Source organism: Schistocerca cancellata, chromosome 12 (assembly GCF_023864275.1).
Source record: "Schistocerca cancellata isolate TAMUIC-IGC-003103 chromosome 12, iqSchCanc2.1, whole genome shotgun sequence".
NCBI classification, from domain to species: domain Eukaryota; kingdom Metazoa; phylum Arthropoda; class Insecta; order Orthoptera; family Acrididae; genus Schistocerca; species Schistocerca cancellata.
In genome coordinates, this window is record NC_064637.1 from 33,658,092 (window position 1) to 33,672,969 (window position 14,878).

The 14,878-nt window shown below is 46.1% G+C and overlaps 2 pseudogenes; one reads left to right on the top strand and one right to left on the bottom strand.

Annotated features, from left to right (window-relative positions):
* Positions 1 to 12,748: 12,748 nt before the first annotated feature.
* Positions 12,749 to 12,866, top strand: LOC126109938 (5S ribosomal RNA; annotated as a pseudogene).
* Positions 12,867 to 14,320: 1,454 nt separating this feature from the next.
* LOC126109996 (5S ribosomal RNA) lies at positions 14,321 to 14,438 on the bottom strand (annotated as a pseudogene).
* Between the last annotated feature and the right edge of the window lie 440 nt (positions 14,439 to 14,878).

The window sequence follows — 14,878 nt, forward strand, 5'->3', positions numbered from 1 at the left end:
TCCGGGAGCTGGCATCTACTGCCTTGTGGGTATCGTGGGCAACCAGAGCGAGCTGGTTTTCACACGATCATAGTTTTCGGAACCCATGTTGATTCATGCAGAGGAGATTTTCCGTCCTTAGAAACCTCAAAATACGCAAGCATAAAACGTCTTCCAAGATTCTAAAACAGACCTATAGGTTTGTGTGTCTGTTCGATGAAAGACCTGCGCTTTCTTCTAGTCACTAGAAACTCTACGCTCCTCCAACCACCATCGACACGCTTCTTCTAGCAGAGGGGCAGGTTCTATTGTGTAGTCTTTGTAGAACCGTATTGGTACCCACAGTGACTGGCCTTTCATCTGTTCAGCGATTTCTGTTGCTTTTTTATTCCATGGTCACTTATTGCCAGTGCTTTTTTTCGAAAAAAATTTTGAGGGTAGTCCGACATTGGATATAATTCAGCGAAAATTACTTATAACTGAAGCATGGGATACCACCCATCTGCTTTTAGCCATGACGTCATCAACATGTCGAACTACAAAAAAAGTGTATTGGACTCTTCAGTTGTCTTAACTACAGCTCAAATGAAGCAGGCGATACCGAGAAACACCCAAACCTACAAGAGAATGTGGTATCGAACACTTCACTTTAAATCACCTCAAATGAAGCATGCGATTCCCTTCAACCACTGAATAATAAAAGAAAATGGTATCGTATACTTCAATTGACCTATAATAAAACTCAAATGAAACAGGTGAGTCCAATCAATCAGTCCCACGTCCACACAGCCACATACAGTGCAGTATGGCACAAAGAAGACTCCTACCAGACACTCTGCATTGGAGAACCACAGGAAGAGTGGAAGCATGACAGCCGCAACATGATGTGGCCCGATGGCTTAAAGTGAATCGTTTTGTTCCCAGAATGAGATTTTCACTCTGCAGCGGAGTGTGCGCTGATATGAAACTTCCTGGCAGATTAAATCTGTGTGCTGGACCGAGACTCGAACTCGGGACCTTTGCCTTTCGCGGGTTAAGTGCTCTACCATCTGAACTACCCAAGCACGACTCACGCCCCGTCCTCACAGCTTTACTTCTGCCAGTGCCTCGTCACCTACGTTTTAAACTTTACAGAAGCTCTCCTGGGAACCTTGCAGATGTAGGACTCCTGAAAGAAAGGATATTGCGGAGACATAGCTTAGCCACAGCCTGGGGGATGTTTCCAGAATGAGATTTTCACTCTGCAGCGGAGTGTGTGCTGATATGAAAATTTCTGGCCGATTAAAACTGTGTGCCGGACCGAGACTCGAACTCGGGACCTTTGCCTTTCGCGGGAAAGTGCTCTACCACCTGAGCTATCCAAGCACGACTCACGCCGAGTCCTCACAGCTTTCCTTCTGCCAGTACCTCGTTCTGGAAACATCCCCCAGGCTGTGGCTAAGCCGTGTTTCCGCAGTATCCTTTCTTTCAGGAGTGCTAGTTCTGCAAGGTTCGCAGGAGAGCTTCTGTAAGGTTTGAAACGTAGGTGGCGTACTGGCAGAAGTAAAGCTGTGAGGACGGGGCGTGAGTCGTGCTTGGGTAGCTCAGATGGTAGAGCACTTGCCCGCGACAGGCAAAGGTCCCGAGTTCGAGTCTCGGTCCAGCACACAGTTTTAATCTGCCAGGAAGTTTCAATCGATTTGTTGTTTCTCGAATGTGGGGACAGCTTATAGAGACCTAAAGTGTATCCCAAAGACCAGGATAGGGCTGACCACGTGTGAAATCAGCGAGAGAGGACCATTATTTGGCACGACGGTACCGCCTTAGAACTGCACGGCAACTGGCATCTGACCTCGTAGTATCCACTGGACGTCTTGTAGCGAGGCAAACTGTGTACAGAAGGCTTGCAAGAGTGGTCCTTACTGTCGGAGACCTGCCGTACGCGTGTCGCAGACGCGTCTGCATAGAAGGGAACGTCTTGAGTGGAATCATCAACACGCCACCTGGATGGTGTGCCAGTTTTCTTTTCTCAGATGAGTCGATTTCGTCTCGAGAGTGATTCTCAACAGATTCACATCTGGAGGGAACGTGGAACACGATTTTGGGACCCAAACATTGTGGAAAGAGACCGATATCGAGGAGGATCTCTAATGATGGGGGCAGGGATTATGTTGACCACTCGGACCCCTCTTCATGAAATTGTATGTGTGAATCGGCAGGGTTTTACTGGTGTCAGGTATTGTGACAATATCTTGGGACCTCATGTGCGGTTATTGCGGGGTGCTGTAGGCCCAGATTTCGTATTGATGGACGATAATCACAGACGGTTGATGTTTTCTTGGAAACGGAAGGTATTGCGTGCATGGCGTGGCCTCCTTGTTCTCCCATACATAGGCCTAGTATCTGGGATGCACTGGGGAGGCAGGTTGCATCTCGTCAGCATACAGCAACCACTCTCCAATACTTGCGAGCAGCTCTGCAGGAGAATGGGCGTTATTGCCTCGGCACGAGACTGATGACATCACTCAGACCTGTACTGCTACCAGAGGTAGTTACCCTAGAGATGGGCAAAACTGTTCTTTTCAGAGATCGGATCAGAACTGTTCACTCCCTGCAATGAACTAGCTCTTTTTCATGACTCACCACTCATTCACAATAGAAAATAAATGGAAGGCACATTGCCCTTTAAACTTGGTTTATTCCAGTACTATACCTGTATTTTGATCTTATTTGATCCTATTTTGAAGTAACACAGATAATGAGTAAGAATTTTGTATTGTTTATTGAAATTTCCACGATATGACAAAGTTTTTGATTATTGATTTATTTTGCACTATCGTGGTTTTTTGGGTGATCGGAAAATGTTGTAACTTGAGATTTACATTAACAATATATTTGGCTATAATGTATTAAAATTTCATTAACCTCGTACAAATACATCGCAAGCCATATATTTTTAAAGTGAACGTTTCCTTCCAAAAAACCCTAAAAACGCAAAATCCGTACCAGAATAAGAAAAAAAATATATAAATTTGACTGTAAGACTAAAGTGCTGCATATAGCCTTACGCAGAATAAAACAAGGAAAATATTGGTGTATCACATTTTCCGATACGTTTATCGGTTCGCTCGTAATTAAAGCGTAAATTCGAGGGTCCATAATAAAAATCCTATTGTAAGAGGAGTCATCAGGAACCTAATCTGATCAGTTTAAACAAATAAAAATAAAATAAAAACAAATGATGTATACATAACATAATATTGTAATATACATTGCGGTATTACTAGAAAGAACAATAACCAGTAGAGACGAACTCTGATGCAGAGGCGCTGAGTCGAGTAGGTCGAGCCGCGAGCTATGTTACTGCGTGAGCTAAGACCGCAAGGACCAGAGTGACACCTGAGTTGCTTTGCTCAACGCTCTGGCTAGAGTTGAGAACGGTGGGGTGAGCGTTGAACGGGCGAGTTCCGAGGGTGGGGGGAGCGGTGAATGGCCACCAGTCACCCGCTCCGAGACAAATCGTCCGTTCTCTTGCGAGCAGGTTGTTCCAAGTAGTTCCTATGTTATCCGCTAGGTGGCTCTCTGTCCTGCTGCTCGCATCAACTGCCCAGAGGGCAGGACGTGCGACTGAAACGATCGCCGACAGTGTGCGATGCTAAGTTAAGCTGCGCCAGACACTGCACGCAGCAGACGACGCACAGAGAAGGCACGGCATATGTGAAACACAAAATCCAATGGGGCACTGCACAATGCAGGCAGCCAAGGTAGAAGCAGGGCAGAGGCCGGCGCCGGCTGTGTTGTGTGGCGTGCACTGTGCTCTGACCAGCAGAGGCGCCGCTGATATGCTCCGTCTCTCTCTCTCTCTCTGCCATGGGAAACGTTTGGAACTACCGTTCTTTTTTTCTGAATCACTGATTGTTCACTGCTTTGAAAGATTCAACTCTATGAATCAGTTCAGGAGCGGATCCCCCATCTCTAGTAGTTACACCCATACTGAACACATTAACCAGTTGTCGGAATGTGTCTGCAAATCCGTTAGGATGCAAAAAAACCAAGAATTTGTGTCTACCGTAGAGGGAGACCAAGAGATGAATACACTAAGCAGATTCAGAAGGATGTAGGTTGCAGTACGTACTGGGAGATGAAGAAGCTTGCACAGGACAGAGTAGCATGGAGTGCTGCATCAAACCAGTCTCAGGACTGAAGACCACAACAACACAACGTTATGCATATAGGCAGCTGTTTGCGTTCTGTATTCTTTACATTGTTTCTACTTTGCTATCACCTGTTCATACTGTTTTGTGGCAAATAAACGCTACCTTGCAAAATTTCCGTTGTTGCTTTAACTTATTATAGTCAGGTGGTTTCTATCCGTTTACTGATTTAATATAAGATCAAAACATTTTAGAATTTTCTGTCTAGCCCGTAGATACTAAACACTGCACGTATGGCTCTCTGTAAGCTAATTTTGGCTTCGTCCATTTTTTGTTTGTTCGTAAGGCTTTGGTTATGTCTAGATTTGCAATGAATCTTTCTCTGCTTTCGTAGCAGTTTCCTAACACAGCTCTCGAACAGCAGCGGATCTTTTCCTCCGTAACAACTTTGCTCAGCACATACTTGTCTACAGCGTATTGTACAATGCTCCTGAACTATGTTGATTGATGCTCAACATTCGTCAGTATTGGAGATGAAATTTTCACATTGACCGCTCAGTTAATTTCAGATCTGTTTCTTGTTGATTTTGCTAAACAGAAATGTCTTCTTACATTTCTCTGAATTCATATTTGCAGCCGTATTCAGTGATTTTTGTGATGACGTTAAACTTATTCCCTGTTCTACACTTAGTCCGAAAGTTTGGGCCTGTTGGTGACCAGAAGATCCAATACGTTACTTTCAGGAGTTGATTCTCTGATCAGATGCTCAAGGGAACTTGAAGACTGGCATTTAGAACAGTTTCATATGATTCAATCCCTACTTCCGCCTTGACCACTTGACTCTCCGACTCTGTAGCTCTGTTGAAATCACCACACTAATACATGACGAGCAAATTTACGCGAAATATTCCCCCTGAAATGCCACACCACTACTGCCGCTCAAGTTGTTGTTGTTGTGGTCTTCAGTCCTGAGACTGGTTTGATGCAGCCCTCCATGCTACTCTATCCTGCTTCTTCATCTCCCAGTACCTACTGCAACCTACATCCTTCTGAATCTGCTTAGTGTATTCATCTCTTGGTCTCCCCCTACGATTTTTACCCTCCACGCAATACTAAATTGGTGATCCCTTGATGCCTCAGAACATGTCCTACCAACCGATCCCTTCTTCTGCTCAAGTTGTGCCACAAACTTCTCTTCTCCCCAATCCTATTCAATACTTCCTCATTAATTATGTGATCTTAAATCTATACTCGATGTTAACATATTTCTCTTCTTCAGAAACGCTTTCCTTGCCATTGCCAGTCTACATTTTATATCCTCTCTACTTCGACCATCATCAGTTATTTTGCTCCCCAAATAGCAAAACTCCTTTACTACATTAAGTGTCTCATTTCCTATTCTAATACCCTCAACATCACCCGACTTAATTCGACTACATTCCATTATCCTCGTTTTGCTTTTGCTGATGTTCATCTTATATCCTCCCTTCAAGACACCATCCATTCCGTTCAACTGCTCTTCCAACAATAAAGACGCGGCTGTCCTGCTCTTCCAAGTCCTTTGCTGTCTCTGACAGAATTACAATGTCATCGGCGAACCACAAAGTTTTTATTTCTTCTCCATGGATTTTAATACCTACTCCGAATTTTTCTTTTGCTTCCTTTACTGCTTGCTCAATATACAGATTGAATAACATCGGGGAGAGGCTACAACCCTGTCTTACGCCCTTCCCAACCACTGATTCCCTTTCATGTCCCTCGACTCTTATAACTGCCATCTGGTTTCTGTACAAATTGTAAATAGCCTTTCGCTCCCTGTATTTTACCCCTGCCACCTTTAGAATTTGAAAGAGGGTATTCCAGCCAACATTGTCAAAAGCTTTCTCTAAGTCTACAAATGCTAGAAACGTAGGTTTGCCTTTCCTTAATCTTTCTTCTAAGATAAGTCGTAAGGTCAGTATTGCCTCACGTGTTCCAGTATTTCTACGGAATCCAAACTGATCTTCCCCTAGGTCGGCTTCTACTAGTTTTTCCATTCGTCTGTAAAGAATTAGTGTTAGTGTTTTGCAGCTGTGGCTTATTAAACTGATTGTTCGCTAATTTTCACATCTGCTCAAGTATGGGGTATGTAAAAGCGTCCGATAACAATGTTTGATCCGCATTTAATACTTACCGCTAACCAAATTATTTCGCATTCGGAATTTGTACTACCCTTGTTACACACAACAGTTTTTTCAGCTATAAACACACATCCACCACCGTCATTCATCCTATTTTGAGACATACATTCCAATATGAATTAAGAATTTCATAGTTATCAACATAGCCTTTCAGCCAGCTTTCTGTGTCTAGTGTGTGTGTGCACTGTTGCCGTTAATAAGCCGAGACTACACTCCTGGAAATTGAAATAAGAACACCGTGAATTCATTGTCCCAGGAAGGGGAAACTTTATTGACACATTCCTGGGGTCAGATACATCACATGATCACACTGACAGAACCACAGGCACATAGACACAGGCAACAGAGCATGCACAATGTCGGCACTAGTACAGTGTATATCAACCTTACGCAGCAATGCACGCTGCTATTCTCCCATGGAGACGATCGTAGAGATGCTGGATGTAGTCCTGTGGAACGACTTGCCATGCCATTTCCACCTGGCGCCTCAGTTGGACCAGCGTTCGTGCTGGACGTGCAGACCGCGTGAGACGACGCTTCATCCAGTCCCAAACATGCTCAATGGCGGACAGATCCGGAGATCTTGCTGGCCAGGGTAGTTGACTTACACCTTCTAGAGCACGTTGGGTGGCACGGGATACATGCGGACGTGCATTGTCCTGTTGGAACAGCAAGTTCCCTTGCCGGTCTAGGAATGGTAGAACGATGGGTTCGATGACGGTTTGGATGTACCGTGCACTATTCAGTGTCCCCTCGACGATCACCAGTGGTGTACGGCCAGTGTAGGAGATCGCTCCCCACACCATGATGCCGGGTGTTGGCCCTGTGTGCCTCGGTCGTATGCAGTCCTGATTGTGGCGCTCACCTGCACGGCGCCAAACACGCATACGACCATCATTGGCACCGAGGCAGAAGCGACTCTCATCGCTGAAGACGACACGTCTCCATTCGTCCCTCCATTCACGCCTGTCGCGACACCACTGGAGGCGGGCTGCACGATGTTGGGGCGTGAGCGGAAGACGGCCTAACGGTGTGCGGGACCGTAGCCCAGCTTCATGGAGACGGTTGCGAATGGTCCTCGCCGATACCCCAGGAGCAACAGTGTCCCTAATTTGCTGGGAAGTGGCGGTGCGGTCCCCTACGGCACTGCGTAGGATCCTACGGTTTTGGCGTGCATCCGTGCGTCGCTGCGGTCCGGTCCCAGGTCGACGGGCACGTGCACCTTCCGCCGACCACTGGCGACAACATCGATGTACTGTGGAGACCTCACGCCCCACGTGTTGAGCAATTCGGCGGTACGTCCACCCGGCCTCCCGCATGCCCACTATACGCCCTCGCTCAAAGTCCGTCAACTGCACATACGGTTCACGTCCACGCTGTCGCGGCATGCTACCAGTGTTAAAGACTGCGACGGAGCTCCGTATGCCACGGCAAACTGGCTGACACTGACGGCGGCGGTGCACAAATGCTGCGCAGCTAGCGCCATTCGACGGCCAACACCGCGGTTCCTGGTGTGTCCGCTGTGCCGTGCGTGTGATCATTGCTTGTACAGCCCTCTCGCAGTGTCCGGAGCAAGTATGGTGGGTCTGACACACCGGTGTCAATGTGTTCTTTTTTCCATTTCCAGGAGTGTATGAAGGGAAGTTAAGCCAAAGGCAATAGAGAGTTTTTTAAAACTCGTCAAGGAACAAGAGTGGCAGGATGTTTATAGCGCCAATAACATAGATGACAAATATAATGCTTTCCTCAACACATTTGTCATGCTCTTTCCATTAGAACATTCTAAACGGGGTACTGGCAGTAATGGGCAGCCTGGGCGGCTGACTAGTGGGGTAAGTATATCATGTAGAGCTATGTGGGAATTATATCAAAATGTTACAAGTAGGCACAATCAAGCAACAGTAGCCCGTTACAAACAGTACTGTAAGGTGCTCAAAAATGTTATTAGGAAGGCAAAGAGTATGTGGTCTGCAAATAGAATAGCTAATTCAAAGGAAAAAAATTAAAACCATATGGTCAGTTGTGAAGGAAGTGTCTGGTCAGCAGCACAAGGTCGACGATAAGAAGTCAGTTCGCAGTAAAAATATTTCTGTTTTGATAAATCAGATATATGTACAGTATTTAGCAATCATTTTCTGAGCATTGCTGGTGAAGTAAATAAAAATTTAGTTTCTACAGGAAATCATACAACTTTCTTGGCAAATACCTTTCTGAGATTGATGTCTGAAATACTCCTCTGTGATACAGACAAGAGGGAGATTAAATCAACGAAGACTAAGGACCCTCATGGATATGATGGAGTGAGTGCCTAGCAGAATACTAAAATACTGTGCTGCACCTGTTGGCCCTGTACTTAGCCACATTTGTAATTTTTCCTTTAGGAATGGTCAGTTTCCTGAACGATTTAAGTTCGCAGTAGTAAAACCGCTTTATAAAAAGGGAGAAAGGGATAATGTAGAATATTTTAGACCTATTTCTATGCCATCAGTGTTTGCTAAAGTTACTGAAAAGGCAGTGTATGTAAGGATAATTGATCATTTTATATCAAATGTACAGTGTGGGTTTAGAAGTCGTTTAACAATCGAAAATGCTATATTCTCATTTCTCTGTGAGGTACTGGATGGGTTAAACAAAAGGTTTCGAACGCTAGGCATATTTTTTGATTTAACTAAGGTGTTTGATTGTGTTGATCACAAAATATTGCTCCAGGAGTTGGACCATTACAGAATATGGGGAGTAGCTCACAATTGGTTCACCTCTTACTTTAGCAACAGACAGCAAAAGGTCATTATTCACAGTGATGAGAATGGCTGTGATGTGCGGTCTGAGTGGGGTACAGTAAAATGTGGGGGTGCCCCAGGGATCAATGTTGGAGCCACTCATGTCTCTCATTTGCCGGTATATAAATGATATGCCCTCTAGTATTACGGGTAATTCTAAAATATCCTTGTTTGCTGATGACACTAGCTTGACAGTAAAGGATGTTGTGTGCAACATTGGCCCGGTTTCAAAAAGTGCAGTTATAAGTTCATGGCATGTAGAAAATAAACATAATGCTAAATCACAGTAAGACTCACTTTTTACAGTTTCTAACACACTACAAAACCCGACGTTTTAATTTTACAGAATGGGCATCTGGCTAGTGAAACTGAAGAGCTCAAGTTTATAGGTGTTGAGATAGTAAAGTGTTGTGGAAATCCCACGTTCAGGATCTTGTTCAAAGACTTAATGCTGCCATTTTTACTATTCTAACGGTATGTGAAGTGCGAGTAAGTGAATGTTCGATACGAAAATTAGTCTACTTTGCTTATTTTCATTCGCTTATGTCGTATGATGATATATTTTGAGGTAACTCTTCGCATTCTAAAAGGATATTTTTGGCTCAGTAAAGGGCGGTTCGGGCCATAAGTGGTGTAAGTTCGCGAACCTTTTGTCGACCCCTGTTTAGTATTTTGGGTATTTTGACGTTTTTTACTGTCGTTTCTTGTTAACAATATCAGCTTATTCTCAAGAATAAGCGGCTTTCACTCAGTTGATACTCGACAGAAATCCAACATGCACTTGGATCGGACTTTGTTAACTCTTCTGCAAAAAGGTGTGCAGTATACTGCTGCATTCGTTTTCAATAAGCTATCACAAGAATTCAAAAATCTTATCAGTAATCCACGCGCTTTCAAATCGAAACTGAAGAGTTTCCTCATGGGTCACTCCTTCCATTCTGTTGAGGAGTTCCTCGAAAAATTAAGCTGATTCTTATGTGAAATTGTTGATTTAGTGTTACTTAAACTTATGGCTTGACTTTTTTGGGTCATAAACATTTTATTTTTATCCATTATTACTTTTATGTTGTAATTTCCCACACTGACACGTTCCATGACGTTGGAGATTTGCTCCTCAATTTGGTCCTACGTATAAATAAAATAAAAATAACATTTTCTTTTTTCGGTCTGCCATGGCGGACTCTACTTTCTTTAATTAATGGGGATGTTATTCTTCTCTGTGTGAAATCGGGACGGGACTACCGAGGGAGGTGGGGCAGTGGTCAGGACACCAGACTCGCATTCGGGAGGACGACGGTTCAATCCCGCGTCCGGCCTTCCTCATGTAGGTTTTCCGTGATTTCCCTAAATACTTTCAGGCAAATGCCGGGATCGTTACTTTGAAAGGGCACGGCCGATTTACTCCTCTGTCCTTCCCTAATCCGAGCTTGTGCCGCGTCTCTAATGACCTCGTTGTCGACGGGACGTGAAACACTGATCTACTCCTCCTGCAGAACGGGATTGTGGAGGGATTTCTCTATCCTGAAAAACCCAGAAGTGCACGGCTCACGTACTACTCCGCAACACTAGTAGCTACTTGCTGCGCGTAGAGCACGTGTGACCACTTATAGAGGGTATTACGTCTCTCCACTTGATAGCGGCTGTCGAGAAATCCGCATCCAAGGCCCTCACACAATCGTCTGAGCGTCTACACTCATGCTCATAAATTAAGGATAACTGCAGAATGTGGTGCCACACAACGTGGCACTACACAAAACTGGCGCTAATAGCACAGGCACGTAGGGAACACACACGACACAGATCTGTAAGTCCACGGTATTGGCGAGAAGCTGAGAAAACCGTCCCGAAACACATGTGCTACAAAACGCCACTGTTTCCTGCACATGTACCCTGATAACAATATGGGATATGATCACCATGCGCACGTACACAGGCCGCACAACGGGTTGGCATACTCTAGATCAGGTGGTCGAGCAGCTGCTGGGGTATAGCCTCCCATTCTTGCACCAGTGCCTGTCGGAGCTCCTGAAGTGTCGTATGAGTTTGAAGACGTGTAGCGATACGTCGACCGAGAGCATCCCAGACGAGCTCTACGGGGTTTAGGTCTGGAGAACAGGCAGGCCACTCCATTCGTCCGATATCTTCGGTTTCAAGGTACTCCTCCACGATGGCAGCTCGGTGGGGCCGTGCGTTATCATCCATCAGGAGGAAGGTGGGACCCACTGCACCCCTGAAAAGGCGGACATACTGGTGCGAAATGACGTCCCGATACACCTGACCTGTTACAGTTCCCCTGTCAGAGACCTGCAGGGGTGTACGTGCACCAGTCATAGTCCGACCCCTCACCATCAAACCACGACCTCCATACAGGTCCCTTTCAACGACATTAAGGCATTGGTATCTGGTTCCTGGCTCACTCGAGATGAAAACGCGGCGAGAATAACTGTTGAGACTATACCTGGACTCTTCCGTGAACATAACCTGGGACCAGTGTTCCAATGACCATGTACTGTGTTGTTGACACCACGCTTTACGGTCTCTCCTGTGACCAGGGGTCAGTGGAATGCACCTTGCAGATCTCCGGACGAATAAAACGTGTCTGTTCAGTCGTCTGTAGACTGCGTGTCTGGAGACAGCTGTTCCAGTGGCTGTGGTAAGGTCCCGAGCAAGGCTACCTGCAGTACTCCGTGGGCACTGATGGTGAGATATCGGTCTTCTTGTGGTGTTGTACACTGTGGACGTCCCGTACTGTAGCGCCTGGACGCGTTTCCCGTCTGCTGGAATCGTTGCCATAATCTTGAGATCACACATTGTGGCACACGGAGGGCCCGTGCTACGACCTGCTGTGTTTCACCAGCCTCCAGTCGTCCTAGTATTCTACCCCTCATAACGTTATCAGTATGTATTCCTTGAGCCATTTTCAACACACAGTCACCATTAGCACGTCTGCACACTTACTCGCTGCACCGCACTCTGACACGCACCAACACACCTCTGCGTATGTGGACTGCTGCCAGCGCCACCGTGCGACTACCGCAGGTCAAATGCACCGCATGGTCATACCCCGAGGAGATTTAAACCCGAAAACCGGCCACTAGAGCGTTGTTTCACCATACATCAGCATTATCCTTAATTTACGAGCACGAGTATAGTTTAAGGCTTCCACTCGGCAATGAACCAGAGGGCCACAATCGCTTCTGGGAACGATGCTGCAAAACGCTAGCTCTGCTTCCACCCGGCAAACTAGCCTGAGTGTCTTTACCAAAGCAGCCGGTCGCCTGTAGGGACCTAGAAAGGCTTCTGAACACAGGCGGCAGGCGTCATTCGTGCCTACTTGAGCCACGATTTGCAGTCAGGTGCAGCTAGGGTGCTCAGTCGCTGCCGACAGAGCTTCCTTGACATCTCGGACGTGAACGCCATGGTAAGCAAAGTGTGTGGACACTGGTCTGCCTTTCAAACCTGCCCGCTGAGGGGCTCCGTCACCTCCCTAACGCTGGAGCTCTCGATGACGAGGAATCCCACCCTCTGCGCCTGGTCGGTACCTCTCAGGAAGATCGGCCACAGTCGCAAAGGCGGGGCAATCCGTGCTGCCTCACATGTACTTCCAGTAGCGGGCAGTCCTCTACCTCATACTTGGACTGAACGGGAAAATTAGTAAAAATCTGTCAGTCAAGTGGGCAACGGCCTTGCCGCAGTGGATACACCGGTTCCCGTGAGGTCACCGAAGTTAAGCGCTGTCGGGCGTGGCCGGGACTTGGATGGGTGACCATCCGGGCCGCCCTGCGCTGTTGCCATTTCTTCGGGGTGCACTCAGCCTCGTGATGCCGACTGAGGAGCTACTCGACCGAATAGTAGCGGCTTCGGTCAAGAATACCATCATAACGACCGGGAGAGCGGTGTGCTGACCCCACGCCCCTCCTATCGGCATCCTTCTCTGAGGACGACACGGCGGTCGGATGGTCCCGATGGGCCACTTGTGGTCTGAAGACGGAGTGTTTTTTTTTATCAGTCAATTGAGTGTTACTCTACATTAAAATAATCAAAATTGTTTGTGGAAATCATTCTGATGTATAGAAATGAATCACACATTCAACTGTAACTAGCAGATGGCGTTGCGTTCAGTACGTCTACGTACTTGGAAACAAAAGCAGACATAGCACACGGACTTAAATTTCAGAAAAATGTTGAGGCGTAAGAAGCCGTGTGGCTGGTACACAATTTTGCCTACCTCCCAGAGATTCGCGGTTCCACTAATGTTGGACAGTCGCCGTCAGGTAAGACTCTACCGGCCAGCGCAAACGAATCGGAAGACACTCCAATACCAGGGATTCCGGGACACACTATAGGCTCCAGACGAGTCAAAGCATTCGTTTCGCGTGCCCCAACGCCATCATAGGCTGTCGACTATTCCCATCTTCCAGGTGTTTACGGACCGAGATCTATTCCCCTGCAACGTTACACAACAAGAACAGTCCGTATCCATCTTTAGTCAAAAAATGGCTTTGAGCACTATGGGACTTAACATCTGAGGTCATCAGTCCCCTAGAACTTAGAACTACTTGAACCTAACTAACCTAAGGACATCACACACAACCATGCCCGAGGCAGGATTCGAACCTGCGACCGTAGCGGTCGCGCGGTTACAGACTGTAGCGCCTAGAAACTCTCGGCCACACTGGCCGGCCATCTTTAGTCAATGTTAGTCTGTACCACGAAGAATATAAACACCAACCCAACTTCGGACTGATATTCAGTTGTTTCCGGTCGTTAACAATCTTAGCTTTCGATGCTAAACAGAAAAGTGTATATTTACTGAACATATCAATAAATTCAAAAATCTTCAAGCTGAATTACATGTAACATTTTTGTGAAATTTAAGCCCGTGTGCTATGCCTGCTTTTGTTTCCAAGTACGTAGACGTACTGAACGCAACGCCATTTGCTAGTTACAGTTGAATGTATGATTCATTTCTATACATCAGAATGATTTCCACAAACAATTTTGATTATCTTAATGTAGAGAAACACTCACTTGACTGATTAAAAAAAACCACTCCGTCTACAGGCCACAAGTGGCCCATCGGGACCATTCGACCGCCGTGTCATCCTCAGTTGAGGATGTGGATAGGAGGGGCGTGGGGTCAGCACACCGCACCCGGTCGTTATGATGGTATTCTTGACCGGAGCCGCTACTGTTCGGTCGAGTAGCTCCTCAGTTGGCATCACGAGGCTGAGTGCACCCCGAAAAATGGCAACAGCGCATGGAGGCCCGGATGGTCACCCATCCAAGTGCCGGCCACGCCCGACAGCACTTAACTTCGGTGATCTCACGGGAACAGGTGTTCTCACTGCGGCAAGGCCGTTGCCCACTTGACTGACAGATTTTACTAATTTTCCCATATGAATTTTTCGTTTTATTCCCTTCTTTCTTACAGGTGTCAGGGGCCTCCAACATCTGGGGCCATGAGGCAATGCCCCACTTGCCGCAACCTAGTTATACCTTTGCTTATACCAAAAGTAAACCTTTTTATCATTCCTAGCAGAGTCATCAAAAGCCAAATTCAACATTTAGTAAATCTCTGTTGCACTTTGTTCTGTCCTTATATCAAAATGTAATCCAAATTGCGTGATAAGTTTTTATATAAAATAAATAAATATGCTATGCGGCAAACACTTGTTGAGTGGTACTTAAGTAAATAAATTGGTGAAATCAAAGTGAAGTAGAAATTAGAATATAAATGAAAAACTTGGTATAGTTTAGAGAGTTACATACTGGCAAACAGCAGAGCAGAAGAGGCAATGACCGG